Source organism: Brachyhypopomus gauderio, chromosome 8 (genome assembly GCF_052324685.1).
Source record: "Brachyhypopomus gauderio isolate BG-103 chromosome 8, BGAUD_0.2, whole genome shotgun sequence".
Classification (NCBI taxonomy): domain Eukaryota; kingdom Metazoa; phylum Chordata; class Actinopteri; order Gymnotiformes; family Hypopomidae; genus Brachyhypopomus; species Brachyhypopomus gauderio.
This window is the reverse complement of record NC_135218.1, coordinates 9,808,119-9,821,698: the sequence shown is the minus strand read 5'-3', so window position 1 is coordinate 9,821,698 and position 13,580 is coordinate 9,808,119.

The window sequence follows — 13,580 nt, the reverse complement described above, 5'->3', positions numbered from 1 at the left end:
GTGCAACACGTCAGCACGATCCGCCCATAGGTGGCGCTACAGCGCACACAAACGCATGAAAAAGTTTACACAGGTGTTTCTCCTACACCGTATGTCCTAAAGATAAAATTCAAACTGCATCTGATCAGGCATGAGCTCATCTAAAAAAAGTTCCATTGAAGCCATATGCTCCGCCCCTTACATGTCGAGCTAATTTGCATAATATGCAAATTTGCTCACATTTTTGAGCGCGTACTAGTCCCTGGATTTTTCACATATATGCACATATGTGGTATCCAGGCGCTCACAAGAGTCTGAACTTTAATTGTTATGGAGCCAAAGTGCACATTTCTGCACATGGGCTTGGCCACATGCATCACAAGTCAAGCGTAGAAAATTCCTTCGCCAACAATCCACATATTCTGCTGTATCTCAGGCATACTTTCATGTATTCACTCCAAATTTCACACACATGTACCTATTGGGTGTCTAGACCGGCACATACATTTTGGCAGACATGCACACCTAGGTGGCGCTATAACAGCCAAAAAACTCTCCTGCCCACACCGATTGGCCAAATAACTCCAAACTTGGTATGCATCATCTATATGCACCTATGACACAGGTCCTTGACCTGCACCATCATATGTCCAATATGCCCGCCGCTATCGACCAATCAGCTTTCAGTTCACATTTCACAAGCTTATCATATGCCAATCAACATGAAACTCACATATTATGTTCATCTACACACCCTCTAAGACATACTCAAGTATGACGGGAATTGCACCACTAGGTGGCGCTATACTAGAATTTCCTGAATTACCCCTACATCTTTCTTACACATGCACACACATGCAATGGCCTACCTATAGGTTTCATATACACATTGCTTCACCCATACCTACCCAGTGATTACACACACATGCTTATGCATCTCAGGCGTGCCAGATGGTGCCCATACCCTGTGCTTGGACCCCGTAATTGCCGCTTGCGGCTATATTTATTATTATTATTATTATTATTATTATTATTTTTTTTTTTCTGCCTTAAAACGCATCGTGCAGCCTAAACCGTAAGACCTACAGACTTCTCCTTTGGCCAACTTGTAGTACTCCTCTCCGCTACTCAGGCGCAACACGCCAGCCCGATACGACCCTAGGTGGCGCTATAGCGCACACAAACGCATGAAAAAGTTTACACAGGTGTTTCTCCTACACCGTATGTCCTAGAGACAAAATGTAAACTGCATATGATCAGGCATGAGCTCATCTAAATAAAGTTCCATTGAAGCCATATGCTCCGCCCCTTACATGTCGAGCTAATTTGCATAATATGCAAATTTGCACACATTTTTGAGCGCGTACTAGTCCCTGGATTTTTCACATACATGCACATATGTGGTATCCATGCGTTCAGAAGAGTCTGAACTTTAATTGTTATGGAGCCAAAGTGCACATTTCTGCACATGGGCGTGGCCACATGCATCACAAGTCAAGCGTAGAAAATTCCTTCGCCAAAAATCCACATATTCTGCTGTATCTCAGGCATACTTTCATGTATTCACTCCAAATTTCACACACATGTACCTATTGGGTGTCTAGACCGGCACATACATTTTGGAAGACATGCACACCTAGGTGGCGCTATAACGGCCAAAAAACTCTCCTGCCCACACCGATTGGCCAAATAACTCCAAACTTGGTACGCATCATCTATATGCACCTATGACACAGGTCCTTGACCTGCACCATCATATGTCCAATATGGCCGCCGCTATCGACCAATCAGCTTTCAGTACACCTTTCACAAGCTTTTCATATGCCAATTTTTTTTCTGCCTTAAAACGCGTTGTGCAGCCCAAACCGTAAGACCTACAGACTTCTCCTTTGGCCAACTTGTAGTACTCCTCTCCGCTACTCAGGTGCAACACGTCAGCACGATCCGCCCATAGGTGGCGCTACAGCGCACTCAAACGCATGAAAAAGTTTACACAGGTGTTTCTCCTACACCATATGTCCTAGAGATAAAATTCAAACTGCATCTGATCAGGCATGAGCTCATCTAAAAAAAGTTCCATTGAAGCCATATGCTCCGCCCCTTACATGTCGAGCTAATTTGCATAATATGCAAATTTGCTCACATTTTTGAGCGCGTACTAGTCCCTGGATTTTTCACATATATGCACATATGTGGTATCCAGGCGCTCACAAGAGTCTGAACTTTAATTGTTATGGAGCCAAAGTGCACATTTCTGCACATGGGCTTGGCCACATGCATCACAAGTCAAGCGTAGAAAATTCCTTCGCCAAAAATCCACATATTCTGCTGTATCTCAGGCATACCTTCATGTATTCACTCCACATTTCACACACATGTACCTATTGGGTGTCTAGACCGGCACATACATTTTGGCAGACATGCACACCTAGGTGGCGCTATAACAGCCAAAAAACTCTCCTGCCCACACCGATTGGCCAAATAACTCCAAACTTGGTATGCATCATCTATATGCACCTATGACACAGGTCCTTGACCTGCTCCATCATATGTCCAATATGGCCGCCGCTATCGACCAATCAGCTTTCAGTTCACATTTCACAAGCTTATCATATGCCAATCAACATGAAACTCACATATTATGTTCATCTACACACCCTCTAAGACATACTCAAGTATGACGGGAATTGCACCACTAGGTGGCGCTATACTAGAATTTCCTGAATTACCCCTACATCTTTCTTACACATGCACACACATGCAATGGCCTACCTATAGGTTTCATATACACATTGCTTCACCCATACCTACCCAATGATTACACACACATGCTTACGCATCTCAGGCGTGCCAGATGGTGCCCATACCCTGCGCTTGGACCCCGTAATTGCCGCTTGCGGCTATATTTATTATTATTATTCTTTTTCTCCGCTAAAACGCGTCGTGCAGCCTAAACCGTAAGTCCTACAGACTTCTCCTTTGGCCAACTTGTAGTACTCCTCTCCGCTACTCAGGCGCAACACGCCAGCCCGATCCGACCATAGGTGGCGCTATAGCGCACAAAATCGCATGAAAAAGTTTACACAGGTGTTTCTCCTACACCGTATGTCCTAGAGATACAATTCAAACTGCATCTGATCAGGCATGAGCTCATCTAAAAAAAGTTCCATTGAAGCTATATGCTCCGCCCCTTACATGTCGAGCTAATTTGCATAATATGCAAATACGCACACATTTTTGAGCGCGTACTAGTCCCTGGATTTTTCACATACATGCACATATGTGGTATCTAGGTGTTCAGAAGAGTCTGAACTTTAATAGTTATGGAGCCAAAGTGCACATTTCTGCACATGGGCGTGGCCACATGCATCAGAAGTCAAGCGTCGAAAATTCCTTCGCCAAAAATCCACATATTCTGCTGTATCTCAGGCATACTTTCATGTATTCACTCCAAATTTCACACACATGTACCTATTGGGTGTCTAGACCGGCACATACATTTTGGCAGACATGCACACCTAGGTGGCGCTATAACGGCCAAAAAACTCTCCTGCCCACACCGATTGGCCAAATAACTCCAAACTTGGTACGCATCATCTATATGCACCTATGACACAGGTCCTTGACCTGCACCATCATATGTCCAATATGGCCGCCGCTATCGACCAATCAGCTTTCAGTACACCTTTCACAAGCTTATCATATGCCAATCAACATGAAACTCACATATTATGTTCATCTACACACCCTCTAATACATATCAAAGTATGACGGGATTTGCACCACTAGGTGGCGCTATACTAGAAATTCCTGAATTACTCCTACATGCTTTCATGTAGAAGGACAATCATGATCTCATATGATTCTATGCAAAATCACTAACAACTTTGTAATTGCAAGTGCTTTGCAAAAAAGTACAGATTTTTGTGTATAATCCAATACATATAATTTACACTTTTCATACTAGTCCTAGGATTTTCACTCCATCACCTCAAATCACATATTATAATATCCAGCAGCATGTGAAATACAAAACTGGTGGAACAAATTCTAAGATTCTTGCAATTTAATATTTTTCATATGCATCACAATGGTACCGTCATGACATATGAACTGCATATTTCAAAAACTCCCCTATATAATGTCTGATTGTTATGAAAATGGACAGACACATTCAGAAGACCACTGAGGTGATATCTGCCAAGTTTGTGCCAAATCCATCCACAAATGGTTGTACTGTGAATATATTCATTTTCTATGCTGAACATGCATGCAGATCAAAGGTCATTCTTTTCCTCAAAAGAGTTAGAGTTGAGCCTGTAATCCAGTCAGACCCATTAGCTCAATGGGTAGAGCAATGTGCTCCCAGCCACAATGCACGTGGACAACGGGGGTTCGAATCCCACGTTGGGCAGTATTCCACCATAAGTTTAAAAAGCTGCCATTTAGATTCTGTTTTTTGAGCAGGTACTTCATTCACGAACGTGCTTCATATACTTTCATGTACATTTCATAAAGCTTTACATAATGTTGTGCCAGTGGGTGCAAAATCTTGCCAAACCTCAGCTTGGACCCCGTAATCGCCGCTTGCGGCTATATTTAGGGTTCACACACATAGTGTGGGAACCCTATTGTAATTGTTAGGATTTTTCTTTTTCTTCTTTTTAGGGTTCACACACATAGTGTGGGAAACCTATTGTTATTGCTCGGATTTTTCTTTCTTATTAGGGGTCCAAGCACCAGTGGTGCTGGAACCCTATTGTAATTGTTCCGATTTTTATTATTATTATTATTATTATTATTATTTTTTTTCTGCCTTAAAACGCATCGTGCAGCCTAAACCGTAAGACCTACAGACTTCTCCTTTGGCCAACTTGTAGTACTCCTCTCCGCTACTCAGGCGCAACACGCCAGCCCGATACGACCATAGGTGGCGCTATAGCGCACACAAACGCATGAAAAAGTTTACACAGGTGTTTCTCCTACACCGTATGTCCTAGAGACAAAATGTAAACTGCATCTGATCAGGCATGAGCTCATCTAAATAAAGTTCCATTGAAGCCATATGCTCCGCCCCTTACATGTCGAGCTAATTTGCATAATATGCAAATTTGCACAAATTTTTGAGCGCGTACTAGTCCCTGGATTTTTCACATACATGCACATATGTGGTATCCAGGCGCTCACAAGAGTCTGAACTTTAATAGTTATGGAGCCAAAGTGCACATTTCTGCACATGGGCGTGGCCACATGCATCACAATTCAAGCGTAGAAAATTCCTTCGCCAAAAATCCACATATTCTGCTGTATCTCAGGCATACTTTCATGTATTCACTCCAAATTTCACACACATGTACCTATTGGGTGTCTAGACTGGCACATACATTTTGGAAGACATGCACACCTAGGTGGCGCTATAACGGCCAAAAAACTCTCCTGCCCACACCGATTGGCCAAATAACTCCAAACTTGGTACGCATCATCTATATGCACCTATGACACAGGTCCTTGACCTGCACCATCATATGTCCAATATGGCCGCCGCTATCAACCAATCAGCTTTCAGTACACCTTTCACAAGCTTTTCATATGCCAATTTTTTTTCTGCCTTAAAACGCGTTGTGCAGCCTAAACCGTAAGACCTACAGACTTCTCCTTTGGCCAACTTGTAGTACTCCTCTCCGCTACTCAGGTGCAACACGCCAGCACGATCCGCCCATAGGTGGCGCTACAGCGCACACAAACGCATGAAAAACTTTACACAGGTGTTTCTCCTACACCGTATGTCCTAGAGATAAAATTTAAACTTCATCTGATCAGGCATGAGCTCATCTAAAAAAAGTTCCATTGAAGCCATATGCTCCGCCCCTTACATGTCGAGCTAATTTGCATAATATGCAAATTTGCACACATTTTTGAGCGCGTACTAGTCCCTGGATTTTTCACATACATGCACATATGTGGTATCCAGGCGTTCAGAAGAGTCTGAACTTTAATTGTTATGGAGCCAAATTGCAAATTTCTGCACATGGGCATGGCCACATGCATCACAAGTCAAGCGTCGAAAATTCCTTCGCCAAAAATCCACATATTCTGCTATATCTCAGGTATGCTTTCACGTATTCACACCAAATTTCACATACATGCACATATTGGGTTTCTAGACCTGCACATACATTTTGGCAGACATGCACACCTAGGTGGCGCTATAACGACCAAAAAACTCTCCTGCCCACACCGATTGGCCAAATAACTCCAAACTTGGTATGCATCATCTATATGCACCTATGACACAGGTCCTTGACCTGCACCATCATATGTCCAATATGGCCGCCACTATCGACCAATCAGCATTCAGTACACATTTCACAAGCTTATCATATGCCAATCCACATGAAACTCACATATTATGTTCATCTACACACCCTCTAAGACATACTCAAGTATGTCGGGAATTGCACCACTAGGTGGCGCTATACTAGAAATTCCTGAATTACACCTACATGCTTTCATGTAGAAGGACAATTCTCACACCAGCAGACTTCTCCCCTCATCCACTCCCCCCTCACTCCCCCAGCCTTCTAACACTTAACAACCCATGTCTCTGTCTCCCCCTCTCTATTTCACATGCACTCATAAAAACACAGGCCTCCCTATAAGTTTCACCTACACACTGCCATAGCCAAATCTACCCATACCTCAGTGACTCATACAAACACCTAATTCACACACAGACATATGCCTACATATGTGTATGCACCATAGATTGAGCACATACACTGTCATGTCAGACATGTGAGTTCACTGTGACAACCAAGTGCCCATTATATGTGCACACACACACACACACACACACACACACACACACGCACACACACACACACACACACATGCCTATGTAAACATATATAGCTGTATCTCCTGAATGTTTTCACATATTCACACCAAACATTTCACACACACACACACACACACACACACACACACACACACACACACACACAGGCAGTCACAGGCCAAATTGTTTATATATGTAAACTGAGTGAAAGTCACAATGTACACGAGTAGATGATTGGCAAATATTTTTATTAAAGATGAAATAATGAATGATGGGTTTGTTTTGGTTTACAAAGATAAACAACTGACAATCAATAACAGCTGTGTGAAGGATATATACAGCATGCTAGTAGTCCTACAAGAAATAACTGATAATAATTATGATTACAACAAGCATAGTCATCTACTTAGTTGTTGTTCTGCTCCAACTGTTCAACCTGAATGCAGCTAAGCAGACACATAAAGTCCTCAACAAATGACAGGCTGGTCTTCTTTATTGAGACACTTTCCCTCAAATGACGACAGAGTGAAACTGTAACAAATTATAAAACACTTTCAAATGCTTGCTTCAATTGTGAACATTGCACATTCAAATAATTTCTGAACGTACATAATAATAATAATAATAATAATAATAATAATAATCTTTATTTGTATATCATCTTTCCTACATACATGCAACTCAAAGTGCTTTACAGAATAAATGAAAAAACATTAAAAGAAAGCAAAGATAAGACAAAAAGAAAATGTTAAAATAAATTAAAGATAAAAAGGAAAAAAGCATAATAAAATAATGAGAAATTATAAAATAATAATAATGTAATAAAATAAATATTAAAATAAGATAAAAATGTAACTAAATAAAATAATGTAAAAAAGTAAAGTAAATAAGATAATAATAATCGGGAAAACTATTTAAAATAATTAGAACAGAGTTAACTACTCACACTCACACAGAGTGCAACCTTCACTCTCACTGGTTTTCTGCGAACTGTGTGCTCGTCAGCCCACAGTTATGCGCGGCCACCTGGTGCTCGACTCCCAGCCGAAGGTGAAACTCCCAATCACTCAGTTACCCTGCCTGGTAACCACCAATGGTGCCGCCTGTATACCCCCCTGTGGAGTTCGACAGCCAAACCTCTCGACTCTTGTCGAGTTAGATCCCCTGATCCTGACAGTCCCCTATGAACTGCGTCTGGCGTCGCCTGTGTATACACGTACCAGGAGAGAAGTCACAACCTCTGCAATAAGTTTGTTACTCACACAGAGCGCGACTTTCACTGTGTGCTCGATGTATAGAAATTGTTGTGCAATGTTGTACAAGTATGACAATGTGGTTGTTCATGTCTGAGAAAATGGTCTATAAATATATTGGTATGGACTGATAATGTTAAACATGTCCTTCACATAGCTGTTATACATTTATGTAGTATTAAAATGTAATTGAATGAAAAAAGTAAGTAATGGTGTTATTCTCCATTTCGTGAAAGCAATGTTTAGGAACTTTAATGATTATCTTTTGGAATTGGCCAATTGTAAGCAGGGGAAAATAATGCAGACCATGAGGATTTAACGATGATAATGAACTGATGTAGTAATGTCACAGTATATACAAACCTTGTGTGAATGCCAGAGTGTGAAAACTACCAATAGAGTACAACACATTCATGACAGCTGAAGTATGTAGGCATAACAGAAACACATATTTTGTCAATGTCAAGGTCTTTAACATACACATGATCTATTAAGGTGCCATTTTCTGTTGTTGCTTCTTTCACTATTTGAGTAAAGCCATAACGTTGCATCACTTCACACACTGAGTTCGTTACAAAAAGATTTACATTGAAATCTCCCATAATAATTTTACCTTCTGCGAAACTGTCCATTTGCCTGATCAAAGTGCTCAGCTTGTTGAGAAATACTGTCTGATTATATGAAGATGGGCGATACACAATTGCAGCTGTTGCATTGAGATGAGGAAGAATAAACTGCATGCACTCCAGATTCATACATGGTACATCAACAATAGTACAGTTTGTCTGTGGTTTATAATAGATACCAACACCTCCATGCTGTTTGTCCTTGAGCTTAGCAAACACCGTGTCAGTTGTGTCATATGCAAGACATCTTGGTTGATTATAGAAAGAGAATCCACTTATTTGTACATCAGAGTTATGCCGTGACTGTACCCAAGTTTCTGTCATACAAATGATATCAGCATCCATATACCTTTTGTCTTGTTGTAGGTCTTGTAGATGACATGACAGTCCTTGAACATTGTGCAGAAGTATTTTACATGATGGAGACACCTGTGTTTGTTGTACTGGCTGAATAAATGCAGGCATGGTTTGCATGAAACTTTCAATGTCTGATTTGGCATATATTGCACTTTCTTTGAAGTCCTGTATTATGAGACCTTGAAGAGATGTAACACGACTTAAGGCCACATATGCTTGTCCAGGTGCAAATATCTTTTTAAGTGACACAACCGCTTTGTCCACAGTTAGACCTTGTACTTTGTGGATAGTGCAAGCCCAAGCTAATTTCAGGGGGAACTGGCGCCGTATGCCACCACTCTTAGTCACTATCTCTTCATCTGGCTCAATTGGTGTTGCCTTTTGCAGGTCAGGTTGTAAGCATTGATTTTTGGCTTTTACCGCTGTACCAGCTCTTTCATTGTCAAATGTCACATATATTTTTGAAGGGAAATCTTCACCTGCATTGAAATGTATTGCATTAACTGTACCAAAAGCACCATTTACAAGGCCATCTGAAACATCAATGTTTTTAAGAAGCATGACCCGTGCATTGATTCCAATGTGAAGTGATCGTGAAAGACACGTGTTACACATATTGCCATGGTGGCCCTTTACTCTTTGAAATCGTCCAGTTTTTGGAATTCTGTCATAATCTTGCGCTTCAATGACTGTAGTTTCAGAGCATATTAGCTGCAGCATACGTCTGTTGTGGTCATCAACTTCCTCATTTGTTGCATAAATATGCAGATTTGTAGTACATTCTCCTTCACCTGTTTCACACTGTTTGAGCTTATTAATGTCTGTATTGAGCAATGGATCACATTTTTGCCTTTTCCTCAGCCGATTCAATAACTCTGCAAATGCAGCATCTTTTTGTCTCATGATGTCAGTGAGTTCTGCCAAAGCAAAATGATTCTGCCATAGATTCACACCCACAGGTTCACTGTACAAAGGTTTACCTTTCACTGGACTGAGCTGATAGAAGTCACCCACTGCAATGATTGAAACCTTTCCAAAAGCTGAGTAATCTCCACACTGCTTGATCTGTCTCAGTCTGCCATGAATATATGCAAGAAGTTTATGATCAACCATTGAAATTTCATCGATGATTAATATATCAAGTTTTCCCAATTTAGTTCTCAGTGCATTTATTTTCTCATCTCCCAGTGGCTGATAAGGCAGCTTAGTATCTGTGCCAATGGACAAAGAAGTGTGTATTGTGGCAGCATCGATATTATAAGCACTTACACCTGTTGGTGCTGTTAATAACACACGTGTGTCATCAGGATTCTGTGATAAACGAGACAGGATGCGACAGGCCTCATAATGAATTGCTTTGATCAGCACAGATTTTCCAACACCTCCAGGGCCTGATATAAACACATGGAAAGGGTCCGGATGTTCTCCACGTAGCTTTTGTAAACACCAGTGACGAATCTGATAAAATATCTGAGACTGTTTTGCATTCAGTGAACGAAGTAAAGCCATTGCTGCATCCTTTGACAGGCTATGTTTATTATTGTCTAATGAAAAGGTTTGTTTCGGGAGGAGATCTGGTATAACATCACTGTTTTCACTTGTATTTGTATTGTCATTATATTTATTTTCATGACATTCTAAGCGTTCTTGTTCTGTCTCAGGACAAATTTGTGCCCATGCATCTTCCATTGGACCATGTACCTCTAGGTCTTCTTGAGCTTGGTCTATAGAATCAGCCTCTTTTTCAAACTTTGACATGTTTGTGTCCACTATGGCTTTTACTGAAACCAGCTCATGGTCTGAGTATTTCACAAACCCACCTTCATAGAACTCTTGATATGTCTGGAAAGTTGGTGGCTTCAGTTGACTGTTCGAGTAATGAGGAAGAAACAGTTGCAAAATGCTTTCATAATATTTTGCAGGATTTTTTGTTGGTGAGAAACGAGCATATCGAATTACAGCAGGCTCAGTTCGTGACCTTTTCTTCACAAAGCCTAGACCTTCATCTAGTTTCACAGTGTTTGGAGATGACGTTTCAGACTTTGACAACACTCTATACTCTGATGCAAAAGTAGCCAAACACATTTCTTCAAAATCCTTGGATTTAGGTCTCCCCTTATATCTGTCAGTTATACTGTTCATCCAGATGTTCTCACTGTCTTCATCAAGACATTCTGCTTTCCTCTGTATAACATTGAGTGGAAGACTCATTCTGATTGCATCACAGGTTGGCACAAACTGTACTTTGCGGGAGGCCTCTTTCAGCTTCATATTAGAAAGACGATATACGCTCTCCTGAGCTGAAACTTCACGATTATGAAGGAAAACACTGCCAAGTTTGCGTAAAGCTTGTTTAGCATCAAGATTGCCTTGCTGTGCAGCTTCTTTCTGAGCATGTGACAATAACAACCCCATCTCTCTCTCAGCTTTAGATATGTATGAGATGATATATACAATACAGGAATATGCATCAATCACAAACTGTATGTCCATATTAGCGTTCCATGCGTTTAGGAGATATCTGTTGTACTGATTCACCCAAGCATCACATGGCTTTCTTTTCAACACAACACTGTTTTTTTTGCTAATTGTTTGGTATGCTGCTTCAAAAGTTTCCTGATTTATGCCTAGTGAAGCAAATAAGTCATCTGCTGACTCAAAGTTGGCCTCAGTATTCAATAAAGTTGTTCGTACATTTTTCAATATGGAATCTGCTAAATCATGCTCCATACGAGGGCTGCTTTGATTGTTATTTGCTGAAATGCTTTGTTCTCCACATTTGTCATCATCAACATTTTTATCGTTGTCAGTCTTGCGTCGTGTCAAAAATGTTCTGCTAGATGGAGGACGGGGGAAGTTGAATCTGCACATAGTCCCCTTTTTTTTGCATGTTTTTGAGTGTCTTTTGCTGTGTTGTTGTACACCTGACACAATTTCATTCATTTCTGTGTCATCAGCTGATGGCATTTCACATGTGACATAGTGATCAATGAATGCTAGAACTTTATTGTCATCATCTTTGTCTATCTGAGGAGCGTCTTTAACCCAGAACAAGCAGTGACTGTGAGGTGACCCACGTTGTTGGAACTCAATTCTGTAGAAGTAATCAACTATTTCTCCTATTGGTTGTGCTTCAGACATGATGACATCTTTCAGAAAACAACGGAATCGGTGGTCAAACATTCTGGCAGCTGTCACAGGGTTACTTTTCAGCAGAGCACATCTCTCTGACCAGTCAAGGTCATCTGGTGATATATGTTTACCCTCTTGAGTCAGGATTGTTTCCATCAGTTCTGGCCATCGCAAGTCAGCAGAGGAAAAGGAGCAAAACCACGTAGGGATACCCAGTTGTCTGACCATTGCAAAAAGATCTTTCTGAACACTTTGCCAAAATACAGGAGTACCTCTAATGGGTTTCAGGAATTTATAGCCTTCATCGTGATTCAAAATCCTTTGTAGGGAGTCTGTGTTTACTAACATTTCTGAAGTAATGTCAGTTTTGTGCACACAATGTCCTTTTCTCAAAGCAATTGACACGTTTGATACAACCTGATTTAACTCAGACAAATATTGACCATAAAAGATATAGTCCAAGTTCTTTGCAAATCTACCATCTGCATTAAGGATTCTTGTATTTAAATATCTAGACAATGTCAGTCGTTCAGGCCTGTTATCATGAAAAGTGCCCGTGCCTTTTGGGAAAAGAACTGGAAAGCATTTGGCCTCATTAGACTCATCAGTTAACAGCCTCACTGGGTTGTTTCCTTCAGCAGGTGCAACAGATATTATTCCATCAAAGTGCTGATCCAGAATCTCCTGTGCCACATCAACTGGTTGTAAACACGTATCCATGAACATACCATGTTGTTGTCTGTCATGAAGAGTTTCATCAATGTTGTCATTTTCAGAATCACCATAATCATGTTTTTCCTCAGTAACACATTGGTCATATGCATCATTATCGTCTGCTTCCGCAGTTTTACTCAGTGGATTAATCCAATCATTATTAAACTGGATATTACTGTAGAATTTGTTATACTTTTGTAGATACATCAATGAAGATTGAATTTTGTCTGGAGAAACAAATTCATATTTATAATGCCCTTTGTATGTCAGTTTTCTTTTCAATTTCACTCGAATCATCTGGTCAATATTTTCAGATCTTGGTAAAACATCTACTACATCTGTCATGTTTGATGGAACGCAAGTGACTGGTCCATGGACCCCATTTTGTCCTCCTTTTGGCAATGACACAATCCTCATGAATGGTATATGCATCGCAATCAAATGCTGTTCTAATGAATTTAGCACCTGCAATTCAGCAGGAACTGGTTCCAGTGAAAGATTATTGGCAACGCTCTCTTCTGGCATTTTCCCATCACAAATCTTTCTATGGCATGTATAGCAAATCCACAGACAACCAGCAGGACCAGCTTTGTCAGTGCAGTTTGCATTGCAGCTTTCTTTACATAAATGTAAATAACTGTCTGTAATACATCTTTCTGCAACTAATGCAACTTTAGGACC